This window comes from Heteronotia binoei, chromosome 9 (genome assembly GCF_032191835.1).
Source record: "Heteronotia binoei isolate CCM8104 ecotype False Entrance Well chromosome 9, APGP_CSIRO_Hbin_v1, whole genome shotgun sequence".
Taxonomy (NCBI): Eukaryota; Metazoa; Chordata; class Lepidosauria; order Squamata; family Gekkonidae; genus Heteronotia; species Heteronotia binoei.
Window position 1 is genome coordinate 58155866 of NC_083231.1, and position 17784 is coordinate 58173649.

A 17784-nucleotide genomic window follows, 5' to 3' on the forward strand; every position below is an offset into this window, starting at 1 on the left:
TTATGTCACACCTCCTGACGTCACCATTGTTTCACACAGTGCTTGTTGTAGAAAAAGAGCAGAAGGGACTCATTTGAATATTAGCCCACACCCCCTGACACCAAGGCAGCCAGAACTGCGTTCCTGTGCATTCCTGCTTTTAAAAAAGCCCTCGTTGGCATGCTTATAAGCATCCTTAAAACAAACTGTGGTGTAATTTTACACTTTCAATCACAACTCACAACACAACAGAGTTTGGATAAACTCCACGCATCTGACTCACCAGAGGCTGCTCATTCGAACAGCAGTTACTGTTACTATTGAAGTTACAGCAGGCACCTTAATTGATTTCCAATACTGTTGCAGTGCTGGCTATGGTGGATCTAATTTCATAGCTTTCAGAGTATCCCTTTAGTTTTCATTACCAAAAGGCAATATTTCTGTTAGCTTCTTCCAAGAAAAATAAGCAGAAGTCTTGTGGTGCCATAATGACTAGCCATTTTTTTCTGTGTAAGCTTTCAGGAACTAAAGCCCACTTCTTCAGGTGCTATGATTCCTCACCATGCAGACACATTATGGAGGTAGTTTGGAAAACGGAGACATCATAAATGCTTTTCAAAAAGCAATGTAGGATGGGAAAAATTCCAGTGCTTCATCCTTCAACACCTGACTTCCTGTTTGGCTGGAAGACAGTCTGCAGCTCCCTAACAGAGGGGGATTTTATTGTCACTGTTCAGGGTATTAAAGACCCCTGATAAGGTCTATGCTCATTAACCCTAGGCAAGGGTTAACCCAAGACGACTTATCTTCCTTTAATGCTGTTGATATCGAACTGGAGCAGTCAGGGAGCTGACTCCTTCATTTCTTGATGTCCGGCACTGGAATTTGTCAACCATCGTCTACAGTGACTCTAAAGTGACTTCGGTCACTTAAGGCTGTCGGAATCCAAGCACTCTAGAAGGACTGATTTTAATTGCAAGAAAATAACAGCCGGGGGAGTTGAGAACATCTAAAAGGTAGATTCATCATTCTTATCTTCACTCTGAGAGACTTTGAATATAGTTTAAACACTGAGTGGATTAATAACAGACGAAGGCAAAGCATAATTGAATGGAAAAAAAAAAACTTTTACCTTGTTAAGCTGAGCTCTGTGGCTTTGGATGTGAACAACAGCAAAAAAAAAAAAAACCTTCAAGATAAGAGTGAAAGTTGGCAATGGGAGGCTGGTGACGCAGAAGAAAGAAAAGAGAGTTGCCGTGTATATATGCCCATAAACTGTAGAACCTAGAATGAACTGAGCTGAGGGGGGGCATAGCAGGAAAAGAATTCAGCTTGTGAAAATTGAACGTCGTAAAAACAATTGCCTTCAAAGATATTTTGGAGAAAAGACATATTGTTGTGGATTTTTGTGGTTGCGGTTTCTTCATGCAGCTCAAAAAACTGCGAGACTAGACACGAGATCAGTCTAAGCTGTGACAGGAAGTGAAACTAAAAGGGGTTGGACAATAAATCAGAGCCTATAAGGACAATAAGAGCTGTGACATCCGACCTTTGAACTAGGAAGGAATTGAGTCCAAGACTCAGATCAAGAAAGACGAAGAGAGACCTCTCTAGGCTGGAACTGTACCATAGAGAAATAACGATTGCCATTTTAAAAGGGAGAAAAACTGTCAAAATTGTTAAAATTCAATATCTTTGCTCAGGAAGAAGGGAGAAAAACGAAACTAGTCTCATCTGAAAGAACTGGCTCTAAGCTATTGGATTGGATGCTAAATTTTATGTGGGGATTTTTTTAAGGTTTGGTGATTTTTTATATGTCAGTAGAAAGAACAACACGTGCAAGAGCCCAATCATTTGACAAGATGCAGTCTCAATTTGACGCTCTGGAGGCAAAAATGTTAAAAGCTATGGACAAATTGCATTTGGCAATAAAAAAAGATATTAAAAAAGAAGTTGGAGACCTTAAGAAGGAGATAGAGAATTTTAAGGAAGAGACTCAAAATAAAGTGAAAGAGGTAGAGATGAAAGTGGATACACAGGCCTCTGCCTTGCTAAAAATTCAAGAAAAGGTCATAATACACGACTGTAAGTTGCTGGAGTCACAAGTGCGTCTAAGAGGGGTACCTGAAAAAGAAGATACAGACTTAAAAGGCTATATGGTGGATATCATCACTGAGTACATAGAAGAAGACCCTGACAGATTTAAGAGTATGTTGGAGGGTGCCTACAGAGTCAACTCAGTTTATGCGAAAAATAAAGGTCTGCCAAGAGACATCGTCATAAGATTAAGATCAAAAGAGGTGGCAGAGAAAATTTTGAGGAAAGGGTACCAAAAAGCCTGGGCAATAGAAGGGAGCAGAGTTAAAATAATGAAAGAGTTACCAAGAGAAGTGATCAGCGATAGGAAAAAGTACAAGAAGCTAACCGATCAGTTGCGTGCAGAGGGCACAAGATATAGATGGATAATACCAGAGGGTCTTGGATTTGAACAAAATGGCAAAAGGATTACAATAAGAAGCGAACAAGAGATGCATAGCTTTTTTGAAGAAAATAAAGAACCAACATCATAATGGAGTACAAATTACTATCTTGGAATATAAATGGACTAAATTCACCACAGAAAAGAAGGAGAACATTTCATTGGATTAAAAAGCAAAAATGTAATATAATTTGTTTACAGGAAGTTCATATACAACGCAAGGACAGTAAATTTTTGTGGAATAGAAATTTGGGGTTGGAATTTTTTTCACTAGCAGAGCAAAAGAAAAGAGGGGTGGTTTTTTACATTAAAGAACAACTTGACCCAAAATTAATCTTTAAAGACAAAGAAGGAAGATATATTGCTGTTGAGGTGACGATAGAGGCGAAAAAAACGTTACTACTAGGACTCTATGCACCCAATGGAGCGAAAGACAAATTCTTTAAAGACATAAATAGACAAATGGACGAAGAGACTTATGACCAGGTATTGATGATGGGCGATTTTAATGGGACAATACAAAACAACCTTGACAGATCAAGTCCAAAGAAGAATGATAAAGAAGGGAAGCTGCCCAATTCTTTCTTTGAGTTGATTAAACAGGAAAATCTAGAAGACATTTGGAGAAAGTTCAACCCTGAGGTAAGAGACTATACATTTTTCTCAGCAAGGCATAATTCTTTTTCCAGAATTGACATGTTGTGGGGTTCCCAAAGCTTGGGCCTCATAACAAAAAAAATTGAGATTCTTCCAAAGGTTTGGGCGGACCATAATCCAATATGCTGGTCAACAAAATTGCAAAGAAAATCAAGAAGATGGAGAATTAATGAGGATTTACTACAAAATAAAGACACTGTATCATTCTTAGAAAAGGAGACTGCAGCATTCTTCCAAATAAATGAAACGGATGATATGGAATATCCAACAGTATGGGACACTTATAAAGCAGTAATGAGGGGTATATTAATCACATTGAATAATAAAGACAAAAGAGCAAGAGAAGAAAGGCTGTCAGCACTGCAAAATGAAATAGATAAAAAAGAAAAGGACTTAAAAAAAAGACCAGGGAAGAAAAAATTAATAAAAGAAATTACGATATTACAATCCCAAGTTAAACATTTGCTGAATAAAGAACTAGAATGGAATTTAAAAAATTTGAAACAGAAATCGTTTGAAAGTGCAAACAAACCTGGTAAATACCTGGCCTGGCAATTAAAAAAAAGGAAAGAAAATAAGACTATAAATAAAATCATGGCAAATGGGAAAACAGTAGTGGATCAAGAAGGAATTAAAAGAGAATTCTTTAAATACTATGCAAATTTATTCAAGGGTGTGAATGTAAGTAAAGAAAAAGTGGAAGAGTATCTACGAAACATTCAGGTGGCACCTTTGACGGAACATATGAAAAAGATATTAAATGACCCAATAGAGAAAATTGAAATAGAAGCAGCAATAAAAGCAATGCAAGAGGGTAAAGCTCCAGGGCCAGATGGATTCACGTCAAAATTTTACAAATCTCTTAAGGATGAATTAACACCCAAACTGTTGAAGTTGTTAAACACGATAAGAGAAGAAGGAAAAATCCCAAAGACCTGGAGGGAAGCTGTAGTCTCTCTGATTCCTAAGGAAGATAAAGATAGCACAAACGTAAAAAATTATAGACCAATCTCATTGTTGAATAATGACTATAAGATCTATACAAGAATTTTAGCAGAGCGACTGAAACAATACCTGACCAACTTTATAAACAAAGACCAAGCGGGATTTCTTCCTAAAAGACAAATAAGGGACAATGCAAGAGCTGTTATTAATGTTGTGGAATACTATGAAAAGCACCCGGAAAAAGAAGTGGCCTTATTTTTTGTTGACGCAGAGAAAGCCTTCGACAACTTAAATTGGGACTTTATGTTTGCGGTAATGGAAAAAATTAATTTAGGGGAACAATTTATAAAAATGACAAGAGCAATATATACAGATCAGCATGCAAAATTGTGTATAAATGCAGACCTTACCAAAGAATTGAAAGTGAGTAAAGGAACAAGGCAAGGATGCCCGCTATCACCATTGTTGTTTATAATGACTCTTGAAATTTTGTTACAACAAATTCAAAAAGATGAAAAAATAGAAGGTCTAAAAATTAGAAGATTCTCTTATAAATATAAAGCTTTTGCAGATGATATAGTGTTCATAATGGAGAATCCGGTTCAAGTGTCACCACTGCTGTTAGCTAAGATAAAAGAGTACGGAGAACTAGCAGGATTATACATAAATAAGGAGAAATCGAAATTCCTCTGTAAAAACATGCAACCAAATAAAACAAAAGAACTACAAAAGGTGACAGGTTGTGAAGTCACAACCAAAGTTAGGTACCTTGGAATAGAGATAACAATGAAGAACATTGATTTATACAAAAACAATTATGAAAAACTGTGGTGTAAGATGGACAAAGATTTGATGAAATGGAATAAACTCAACTTGTCCTTACTGGGCAGGATAGCTGCAATCAAAATGAATATTTTGCCAAGGATAATGTATTTGTTTCAAACCATCCCGATTGTAAAAGAAGCAAAACAATTCAACAAATGGCAAAGGAAAATCTCTGATTTCATTTGGGCCGGAAAGAAACCATGGATTAAGATGAAGATCTTAACGGATGCCAAAGAGAGAGGAGGTTTTCAACTTCCCGATCTAAGACTATACCACGATGCAGTTTGTTTGACATGGATAAAAGATTGGATAATGCTGTTAGACAAAAAACCTCTGTGGTTAGAAGCTCACGGAAATAGATTCGGCTGGCATGCATACATGTACTATGGGAAGAATAAAATGGATGGTTTTTTCTCTCACCACTATGTCAGAAATACATTACTAAATACTTGGATAAAATACAAGAAATACGGGGACGAGAGAAAACCATTATGGATAGTGCCAGCAGAAGTAATAAAAATAACAGCCGATTCTGAAGAAAAAAGAGAAATGTCATATAACCAACTGCTTAAGATTCAAGGAGACAAAATTGAATTAAAAACCTCAGAAGAGCTAAATAACAATTATGACTGGTTTCAAATGCAACAAATTAAAAGTTTGATGGAAAATGACATAAAATCAGAGGGGATTAGACGAGAACAAACAGAACTGGAAAGAGTCCTGTTAGGTGACAATGAAAAATTGATATCAAAAGTATATAAGTTATTATTGAAATGGTCTACAGAAGAAGAAGTAGTAAAGTCTCAAATGGTCAAATGGGCAATTAATGTGAATAGAGAAATACAAATGGAAACATGGGAGCACCTCTGGAAGAACTCAATGAAGATATCAACTTGTCAAAGCATTAAGGAGAACTGTTTTAAAATGATGTATAGGTGGTATATGACTCCGAAAAAATTGGCTAAGATAAGTAAGAAAATGTCGGATAGATGTTGGAAATGTAAAAAACATAAAGGTTCTTTCTTCCATATGTGGTGGACATGTGAAAGAGCGAAAGAATTCTGGAAGATGATACAACAAGAAATCACCAAAATTTTGGGCTATGATTTTAAGAAAATTGCAGAGACGTTTTTACTTGGATTACAATTAGAAAAATACCCAAAAGAAGACAGGACTTTAATTTGGTACCTGTTATCAGCTGCTAGGACTTTGTACGCGCAGCTTTGGAAGCAAGAAAAAATACCAGAGAAATGGGAATGGACCATGAAAGTTTTATCGTGGTGTGAAATGGACAAATTAACCAGAACACTAAGAGACTATGATTTAGAGATATTCAAAAGGGAGTGGAGAAAATTTAAAGGATATATGGAGAAAACTTGGAAAGTAAAGAAATATTGGACATTTTTTTAGTTGTAAGAATATATATATGGAACTTTGAGCAGTCAGAAGTGCCTTTAGTATGGATTTGAACTTATAACCTCGGGGAAGTCAACATTGGAGGGAGGGGGGATGGAAATGTCATATGGGTTAATGTGAAAAAAGAAAAAATTAAGGAATAGATAAGCTTTGTAACCATATGCTACCAATAAATTGTTTAAAACCAACTAATTTCATAGCTTTCAGAGTATCCCTTTAGTTTTCATTACCAAAAGGCAATATTTCTGTTAGCTTCTTCCAAGAAAAATAAGCAGAAGTCTTGTGGTGCCATAATGACTAGCCATTTTTTTCTGTGTAAGCTTTCAGGAACTAAAGCCCACTTCTTCAGGTGCTATGATTCCTCACCATGCAGACACATTATGGAGGTAGTTTGGAAAACGGAGACATCATAAATGCTTTTCAAAAAGCAATGTAGGATGGGAAAAATTCCAGTGCTTCATCCTTCTGCAGAATTTTTTTTTAATAAATGTTTTATAACAACATTAGGCACACTGAAAAATTTCGAAGTTTTGTTTTTCAGGTGATTACTCCTAGGAATTGTGTGTGAAAGTGCATGTATGTTTTTACTGATTTGTAAACTGGAGGTGGCGTGGAAGATAAAACACCAGCATGTATATAATAAAACATAATTATGAATATACCTGACTGATTTTGATTTGACCTGCATAACCAAAGCTAACATACTTACTTATGTGTCTCTTTACTATAAGAAAAAGCCCCCTACTTTTCATACACATGGACATCGTGATCACCAGTATGGCTGCCAGGGTGCCTGGAGTTTTAGCTAGCACACATCTGCTCTAAGAAGTGGACTTTGCCCATGGTTTCTAAGGCTTATGTGGATACTATAAGCCTCAGCTTTGCAGCAGCATTCTACATCTCTGGATAGGTGTTAGCCAGAAGAACTACAGACAAGCTTCCAGCTGCTCCTTGCGTGCACAATTTCAGCGGTTGCAGTGGAAGAAGCCATGCTAACATACTTATTTATGTGTCTCTTTACTGTAAGAAAAAGCCCCCTACTTTTCATACACATGGACATCGTGATCACCATGTTGCCAGGGTGCCACGAACTGTACAGGCAAACAGTTTCCAGCCTGTTTCCATGAACCAAAGGCTAACACACCACCAGAATCCATCTTGTTTTCCTGACTTGAACACAGCAAAGCAAGAGACTCGCGTATCCAACAGCTGCTTCAACTTCTGCATAACACAATCAAGCTTATCTTAGGCATGGATCCTGCCAGACTGCCTAAGCTTTTATCTAACTTGAGACAAAGGATGGTTCCAGCAGAGGAGTAAATAAGAGAAAGAACAGCTTCACTCAGAGCCATAGTTATTGTATAGATCAGGTGTCACCTTACTTATCAATTCGGCTACCTATTGTCACTTCTAGATAAGTTTGTATAGCTTGTTTTAATCCTCTCAATTGTCACACTGCAGCCTCCCCCTGCCCATTGTTACCTGGGAACCCAATCAGGTAACCAGGGCCAGGTCTGCTCATTGGCTGGATATGGGCATCCAATCAGGTACCCAGAATAGACTGGCCACTGCCCACCACACAAGTCCAGCTCCTATGGTCACTTCGGAGCCTCCTCTTTTCTGAGGTAATGTACCATGTGGGTCAGCATCATGTACCATCTGACCACTTGTCATCCGCCCCTGAACCTCCTACCCCCTTAGGGGTCAAGGTAGACTTTATAACCTCTGACCCAACATTCTGCACATGTGCATCAGACAGTACTCAAGTCCTGCTGTTTAGATACACCCCGATACCTGATCAGTTGAGGGTCCCTTCCCCCCCCATCTCCCTCATTAGTTGCCATTGGAGCCTTCCTCGAAGACTACGATCAGTAATTATCACCCTGTTTGTCCATCCTTGTGTTACCTCTGTATATTTCTATTTTTATCAGGTCTGTATGTGAGCTACATGTATCCATTATCTTGTATGTGTGTTCTATAGTTTTCTGTAATAAAAGCATAATTGTTTTACTTAATTAGTGTACTCCGTAAATTTAGTAAGAATTTCTGGAAGTCGAATCCTGTATACATAGATTCTAAATCCTTTTGAGCCATAGTTGCCCACCTGTTAATTTCCCAACCTCTTTTGAGGGCATTTTGGCTTACATTACACGTGGTGAAAGGAAAGGATCCCTAGTCTGATCTAGAATAAATAATATATTAGAAGCAGGAAACCAGCCAGGGAGGCAGTGGGGTTCTTGGATGACCAAGGGGTCAAAGGATTACTGAAGGAGGATAGGGAAATGGCTGAGAAGCTGAATGCATTTTTTGCCTCCGTCTTCACTGTGGAAGATGAGAAGTGTTTGCCTGCTCCAGAACCACTTATATTGGAAGGGGTATTGAAAGATCTGAGTCAGATTGAGGTGACAAGAGAGGAGGTCCTACAACTGATAGACGAATTAAAAACTAATACGTCACCAGGTCCGGATGGCATACATCCAAGAGTTCTGAAAGAACTCAAAGTTGAACTTGTGGATCTTCTGACAAAAATACGTAATCTTTAATGGAAATCTTCCTCCATTCCAGAGGACTGGAAGGTAGCAAATGTCACCCCCATCTTTAAAAGGGGTTCCAGAGGAGATCTGGGAAACTACAGGCCAATCAGTCTGACTTCAATACCGGGAAAGTTGGTAAAAACCATTATCAAGGACAGAATGAGTAGGCACATTGATGAACACGAGTTATTGAGTAAGACTCAGCATGGGTTCTGTAAGGGAAGATCTTGCCTCACTAACCTGTTACATTTCTTTGAGGGGGAAAACAAACATGTGGACAAAGGAGACCTAATAGATATTGTTTACCTTGACTTCCAGAAAGCTTTTGATAAAGTTCCTCATCAAAGGCTCCTTAGTAAGCTCGAGAGTCATGGAGTAAAAGGACAGGTCCTCTTGTGGATCAAAAACTGGCTAATAGGAAGCAGAGAGTGAGTAAAAATGGGCAGTCTTCGCAGTGGAGGACGGTAAGCAGTGGAGTAGTAGGGCTCAGTACTGGGTCCCATGCTCTTTAACTTGTTCATAAATGATTTGGAGTTGAGAGTAAGCAGTGAAGTGGCCAAGTTTGCAGACGACACTAAATTGTTCAGGGTGGTGAGAACCAGAGAGGATTGTGAGGCACTCCAAAGGGATCTGTTGAGGCTGGGTGAGTGGGTGTCAACGTGGCAGATGAGGTTCAGTGTGGCCAAGTGCAAAGTAATGCACATTGAGGCCAAGAATCCCAGCTACAAATACAAGTTGATGGGTTTTAACTGGCAGAGACTGACCAAGAGAGAGATCTTAGGGTTGTGGTAGATAACTCCCTGAAAATGTCAAGACAGTGTGCGATTGCAATAAAAAAGGCCAACGCCATGCTGGTAATTATTAGGAAGGGAATTGAAAACTAATCAGCCAGTATCCTAATGCCCCTGTATAAATCAATGGTGTGGTCTCATTTGGAATACTGTGTGCAATTCTGGTCACCGCACCTCAAAAAGGATATTATAGCATTGGAAAAAGTCCAGAAAAGGTCAACTAGAATGATTAAAGGTTTGGAACACTTTCCCTATGAAGAAAGGTTAAAATGCTTGGGGCTCTTTAGCTTGGAGAAACGTCGACTGCGGGGTGACATGATAGAGGTTTACAAGATTATGCATGGGATGGAGAAGGTTTTTTTTTTTTTGCTTAAACATTCATCATTTATTGAGATTAGTATATATAACAAATCCATAGTAATAATAAGTATTTAACAATTAAACAAACAAAAATTACGTAGTTCATAATTATCCACTCATCCAACACCCTGTGACCCGTCACCCTTGTTGCCCATACTTATCTATCACTGCCTATTGTATGCCTAATACTTGATATAGCTCTCTGGACCACCTTGGCCCCCACAGCCTAGAGGGAACTATGTTCAAAATCACATCCCGGACCCTGTAAATTATTTACAGCCGCCAAAAATGGTGCCCAAATGTCCTCGAATTGTTGTTGTTGCATCATTCGTCGGTAGACCAGCCTTTCATCCACCGCCAATCGCAGCATGTCCTCTAACCATTGCGCCACGGTTCCATGGGATGGAGAAGGTACAGAAATAAGTACTTTTCTCCCTTTCTCACAATACAAGAACTCATGGGCATTCGATGAAATTGCTGAGCAGTCGGGTTAGAACGGATAGAAGGAGGTACTTCTTCACCCAAAGGGTGATTAACATGTAGAATTCACTGCCACAGGAGGTGGTAGCAGCTACAAGCATAGCCAGCTTCAAGAGGGGGTTAGATAAAAATATGGAGCAGAGGTCCATCAGTGGCTGTTAGCAACAGTGTGTATATATATATGTATATGTATAAAATATATATAATATTTTTGGCCACTGTGTGACATAGAGTGTTGGACTGGATGGGCCACTGGCCTGATCCAACATGGCTTCGCTTATGTTCTTATTTTCTTATATGAGTGATAAGGTGCTCAATGATCTCCATGGGGAGTATCAACATTTAAACCACTCATTTTTCCTTAATAAAGTATTTCAGTTTAAGTATTTTTACCTCAGTTTATAAATTTGTTAAATATAATCCAAAACAAATATATCAAATCAGTTCACAATGTATTCACGACACTGGAAAACCTCCTGAAAAATTTTCCAGTATTAATTTTTCTGGAAAACTCATCATTGCTTCCAAGACCTCAGGATTTAAACCATCGTAAAACTTGTTGCCCTTATGCACAAAGGTAGAAATTCCTTTCAGATTAATACTTTAGTAATATTACATGCTTTAGAGAAAATTAACTAGTTTAAGAAAGTCTTGATAAGAATTTTACAAATTTTTAACTTGACGCTTTCACGGCTGGTGCCATAGCAATATTTAATTAAAAGCTTTGGGCTTGAAGGGCTCGAAGGGGGAGAGAAGCAGAGGATGGCACTACAGGATTCCTAGCTTGCAAACAAACTAAGCTAGAAGATTTTTTTTCCCAAAAAAGAAAATAAAGATAATAAAGACATTATACTGGGTGAGCTTCCAGTCTCAAACCAATTCACTCTATTGGCTGAGAGAGAGGTCGATGGTTACAATGAAGAGCAAAACAGTGAAGATGGCAATAAAGGGGGAGGACAGTTTATTAACGGAAATACAGAGAGAAACGGATTATAATGAGGGGGCTGCCATGGGCATCCTGAAGGACTTTTCATATCAGACTGCTCACATGGTTGAAGGATTTTTGAGAAAATTAACTCTCTGAATTCCAAAATAGATAAAGTGCTACAACAACTCTTGAACAACCATCATGTTTGCCCTACTGTGTGCTCAGATTGTAATAATAATGATGATGTTGCCCATAGGAACAATGATAATAATGATGATGATGTTGCGCATAGGACTTTGGAGATTCCCAGGCCAGCTGTTTTTCATAAACAGACTCCTGACAGCAATAAAGGCATAGCACACAAATTAAAACTACAGCCCAACAAAGTATGTCTAGTAGTAAACAGTTACAGGGGGCAAACCCCAATTTGGAGGTTTAAACACCAGATGAAACAGCATCTTGGCTCTCTCCTAAAGATGAAAGCTTCCCTTATAGATCTGATCCAGATAGAGCCACTTCACAGCTCAAATCAACCACAAAGAATTATGTTACCTTTTGGAAGCTCTAGGATACCCTATACACTACTCCACCAGAAGGCTGATTTGTATACCAAAGGAATCTACCCAAAGCGAGTCTTTGAAAACCTAGTTTGTTCCCCATTGCTGGAAAATCAAAATCAAAATACTACTCTCCTAGAAGTAAAATATAGACTTTTGGAAGATGGATTAGTTGGCATGCCACATCAAGAACCAGTGAGGAGGTCTGACTTGGTTTTCCATCTAAAGGCGGACCTAGAAGACTCTTTTCTTGACAATTCAATAGAGGAGAACCTCCTAAATGCTTTTGCAGATCTACCTTGCCCTGACCAGGAGATTATATCTAGACTAGAACATCTGCGGACTAAACTTCTAAGTGCCAGCAGGAGTTCCCAGAAACAAGTGAAAACTGACTCTCCAAAGAAAAGAGACTCAAAAGGCTACAGACTGCAACGAATCCCCTCTTCATCTTCTATACCAGATTCAAATAATAAGGGGAAGCAAGAAGACAACTTAGAAATTTTGCATCAAGAGGATGTGGCATTCCAACCCCTCCCAATGGATGAACAAGATTCTTCTGCACACATACCCATAAATGGGTGTGTAGTTTTTGATCCAAAGGGCAATTTAGAGAAAATCACAATAGATGGACAACCAAAAAACACCAGCATCCTCTCATGGAATGTAGCAGGCTGGTCCAGATGCTTATCCTGTTCCCCAGATATCCCATTTTTTTCGCCGTAACTATGAGGTTATATTGCTCCAATAAATCTGGACATCAGCACCCTTAGAGCTTGATGGCTATTGCACATTTGCTATCAAGGCAGTTCCAGGCAGAGGTCCAGGTAGATTCAAAGGTGGCTTAGGTATTCTTGTGTCTTCTTCTCTTAAAGCAGAATGTATGGAACTATGCCCCTTGAAACCCTTAGCCATGGCAGTTCATTCACTTGGCCTAAGGGTAGCCTTTTAATAATAAATTCCTACCTCCCACCTATACCCCAAAAAGTAGAGGTAGAAAACAATTGGCAGCGGTTGGAACAATATGTAGGGTCCCTTATTACGGACCATCCAAGGGCTAAAATTCTGCTGGCAGGTGACCTAATGCCCGAATGGGACCTGACAATTCCACTCTTGCTGCCAAATACAAGATCTGTCTGGATGGCTTTGAGAAGGCCATTGAACCTCCTCTTCAAACACGCTGCTCCAAAGACCAGACTGCTAATCTAGCTGGAGCCTTCTTAGCAAAGTTAATGCTTAGTTTAGGAATGTTTATATTAAATGGTTCCACCAAGGGAGATAGACCAGGTGAATTCGCTTTTCTGGCTGGGACAAAGAACCAGCACTGTTGACTATATGCTGGTGGACAGAGTGCTGCTCTGCTCTCTGGAAAATTTTCAAATTCTCCCCTATCTTGAAAGCAACCATTTCCCACTCCATCTTGAAATTCGCCTAGATATGGAGGCACTCAACCCCACATACCCTATTAATTTAATGTTACACAACTGGAACGCCAGGGCTGTAGGGTGAAGTGGTCCCCTAAGCCAGACCTAGAGGTGAAGGCAATTCTAACAGTCAAGAATCTTCAAATTTACTGCCAGGTTTTATTGCCCCCCTAAATCCAGATTATGCATTGGAAAAGTATGAGGAGCTAATCCAAACACTGAGGCCACTCTTAGTAAGTTTTCCAGAAGGAAGGAGAGTAGTGATAAATATACCTCATAAGCCATCGTTTGATCAAAGCTGCTGTAAAGCAAAAAATGCCCTAATCAAGGCATTTCAATTTAGCAAGAAGGACCGAAGGGAAGAATAGGCAGGAAGCCTATAATCTCATCTCAGCCCAAAAGAAGGGATATAAATCTTTCGTAACAAGACGTAAGAAAGAACACACCGGGAAATGTGGGCTAAATTTATAGAAGCAGCCAGAAATAAAAACACATCTCTCTTTTGGAGATTGGTGTCAATTAGAACACCAAAAACTGTCCCTATGCTAGCCTCCTGTATACCTCCAGATACTTGGATGTCCTTTTTTCAAAAAATATATGAGGATCCCATATCCCTCCCTCTGAACATTCAATAAGAGAGTTGGAAAAATGAGCCCCTGTATCAGCTCAGGAGATAAAAGCAGCTGAAGAACGCAAAAGCACCGGGACTAGATGGAATACCTCCAGAATTACTTAAAGCAGACAAGAATTGGTGGGCGACTCTATTAGCCTGCCTGTTCACTTTTATTGATGAAACCGGACGTATACCCAAAGATTGGGGTATGACGATTGTTGTCCCCTTTTTTAAGAAGGGCAAGAAAGAGGACCCATCAAATTACAGGCCAATCAGCCTCTTAAGCACCATAAACAAGTTATACACCAAACGCTTGATAAATTTATAGATTGGCTTGAACAGGAAGAGATCTTAGTGGAAGAGCAAGATGGCTTTAGAACTGGCATGTCCACACTTGACCATATTCTGACGCTCCAACATCTTATAGAAAAATATGGCACTAGAAGACAAGCGTCACTCTATGCAGTATTTGTGGACCTAAAAGCGGCTTTTGGTACAGTTTCTAGAGCCAGGTTGTGGAAAAAGTTACAGGCTTCCACAGTTGATAGACGTCTGCTATTACTTATTCAGGCTATTCACAAGCAAACTGCTCTTAGAGTGAGGTGCAGCCGGTTAGGACACCTGACAGACCCTGTTCAAACATTCAGGAAAGTCAGGTAGGGGTGCCTTTTAGCCCCCATACTGTTTCTTTTCTATATAAATAACCTAGAAAGTTTTATGGAAGATCCAAGATTCCCCCCCCCCCCTTAAACTAGCAGATCGACACATCCAAGTGCTTTTGTATGAGGATGATGCCATAATTCTCTCCAGAACACCTATAGGGCTGAAATAGGCCCTCAAAAAGTTCTCCCTTTATTGTGAAATTGAACATCTTAAAATTAATTATCAAAAAACTAAGGTTATGACCTTTGGAAAAAACCCGAGGTCCAGGTACTGGGAGATTCAAGGACATCAGCTGGAACAAATATCTAGTTTCAAACACCTGGGAGTAGTAATGCAGACTTCGGGCTCCAACTCAAACCAAAACAGCAGTGTTGCTGATGCAGGAGAGAAATTGGCAAATAGTATCCTGAAATTTTATTGGACTGAGGGGGGTTGCAATGTTCCAGCTGCACTTCGCCTGTTTAAGGCTAAGGCACTGGCCCAGCTAACTTATGGAACACTTCTGGGGTATTCAGCTTCCTCCTTGTCCCTACTTGAGAGTCCAATCCAAATTTCTCAGAACATTAATCCAAGTACCCAGGTGTGTATCAAACTCCTGGGTTCGCTTGGAAACAGGAATGACTTGAGTAGAGGCCAGAATTTTTGTTCTTTCTATATATAAATGGGTCACTGGTAACAGGAATCCTAAGGAGCTGTGTCCTCTTATCCTCTTATCTTGCATGACCAATTTCAATGCAATTGGCTCCAAGCAGTCCATACAGCCATCAGGAAGTTGGGGTTTCCCCCCCCCCCCAAACCCTCCTAAACCTTGGCATAGACCAGGCAAAATCACTCATTAAGCAGAGTGTGCTAGATATAGAAAGAGAAACAGATCTTCTCAGTTCCCCAGACTATTTCTCTTCAGCAAACAGTAAATACATAGTTGCCCCCTGCTGCCTACCTATACTTCCTTGAATCTCACAACACGAGAAGGGCCTTTACCTTAGCTAGGAGTATGTCCCTGCCATCGGCAGTTGTAGAGGGGAGGTATAAAGGGACTCCTTATGCACTAAGGCTCTATTCCTGTTCCCAATCTGAAATAGATACTCTGGAGCAAATATTTTTTAATTGTTCTTTTCATACAGTGAGTCGAAGGGAAATTATTAGCCCGCTGTTGGAAGGGTTCCCTGGCAGATAAAATAAACTCAAATTAGATTACCTTCTGTCAGATAGGAACCACCAGACAACAAGACGGGTGGCTAGGTTCTGTTCCCAGGTTTATAAACACAAAAAACGAGACAAATAGGCCAAACTGTAAATCTTTTAACAAATTTTAAAGTGATTTTTAAAAAGTTTAAAGGGTTAAAAAAGAATCTATATTTATATTTACTGTTATAACTCTCAAGTCTTCAAATCTTAATATGGAGACTCTTTGTGGGTCTTTTTATAAGGTACTTTAAGGCTGTTCTAAATTATTTACATGTTCTGGTCTATGACTGTATAAATAAACTGACTGAGTTATATGGTTATTTGGGAAGACACAGCAGTGTTTTTCAGAGTTTGGTAAACAAACATGCAACGTTTAGGATATTCAATACACTACTAGTTCAAAAAATTAGCCTTAAAAAGACTACAATAAAGAAAGGTTGAGGAGCTGTTGAAAATCCACACAAAAAGTGACAATTGTATCTGGTACACAGGAAGAATTATAGTAAGTATTCTCTTACCTTAGTAAGTGTATTACAACATGCATCTTCAGTTGCAACATGTAGGAATTGGTAATTCCAATTGTCACACCACTGTAGCCATTAAAAGCAAAATACAAATGAAAACATAGTCATCTTGACCTTGCTACTTAGATTTGCCTTTGTCCAATGTAACTGCATCACCTCCCTATATGATGCTTCCCTCACTAGATGGCATCAAGAGTTGAATTAGCTATTACATTGGAATACTGGAGCCAGATATCGAAGTACTGGAGCCCCGTGGTGCAGAGTGGTAAACTGCAGTATTGCAGTCCAAGCTCTGCTCACAACCTGAGCTCGATCCTGGCAGATACTGGGTTCAGGTAGCTGGCTCAAAGTTGACTCAGCCTTCCATCCTTCCAAGGTCAGTCAACTGAATACCCAGCTTGCTACAGGTAAAGTGTAGATGACTGGAGAAGCCAATGGCAAATCACCCCGTAAAAAAGTCTGCCATGAAAACATGATGCAACATCACCCCAGAGTCGGAAATGGCTGGTGCTTGCACAGGGGACTACCTTTATCTCATGTATTTGCCATGGAGAAACATATGGATTTTAACTAAATTTGGGGAGCGAGGGAAGAAGCATTTAACCTTTTCCTCCCATGCCATCTTCATAGTAGTAACTAGGGAATACCAATAATCCTACTGCTAACATTAACCAGCTCATTAATATAAACAAAATGTTGGGACATCCATTACCAGATTTCCCAAGTAACGTGCTGTTTAGCCCTCAGATAATATAAGTAGTGAATTTATGCAAAACAATTTTTTAAATTGTTTTCTTTAGGTGCTCTGCAAAATTGTCTCTTTTAAGAACAGTCTACCACTCATATAGGAAATTGCATACTAGACTCATTCATTTTATAACTCTAACTTGCCCCATAAAACCTTTTTTTAAAAACCCTACAGAGACTGGCTATTCTAGTAACAATAACTGATTTTTTTAAATTATTACTATTATTATGAAAGGTCACAGATATTTGACTGGTAGATGGTGTTCTACAATTCAAGATCTAGTTAAGTTCTTTGGAATTGCAGCTGGATGCTTGCTGCTTCAAGCAACACTGCCTTTTGGAATGGAGCTGGCATTACTTGTTCCAAACCTAGAATGTGCACGCCTTGCGGGACCTCCCTAGGTTCCGTGGGGCATGCAAGGCTGCTCCTTTTCAAGCAGCCTTTGGGTTACTGTGATCCACCAGGCAGCTGGTATACTTAAGTCGTGTCTTCTCTTCACCATTCACACATCCTACCCTGCTTAATAGTTGACAGATTTTAATGGGGATAGATTTTTAACAGTTTTATATTTTAAAGATAATTTATCATAGTTTTGTATTGTTTTATTGGTGTATTTTATATGCTGTTTCATGCCCCAGGGTTTTTTTTGGGGGGGAGAGGGAGTAGAAGTCTCAAG

At 39.2% G+C, this 17784-nt stretch overlaps 1 protein-coding gene across 4 annotated transcripts in view; it reads right to left on the reverse strand.

The window, feature by feature from the left end:
• DCLK2 (doublecortin like kinase 2) overlaps positions 1-17784 on the reverse strand; it is a 137146-nt gene that overhangs the window by 112417 nt on the left and 6945 nt on the right. The gene's annotated exons all lie outside the window — the stretch shown is intronic.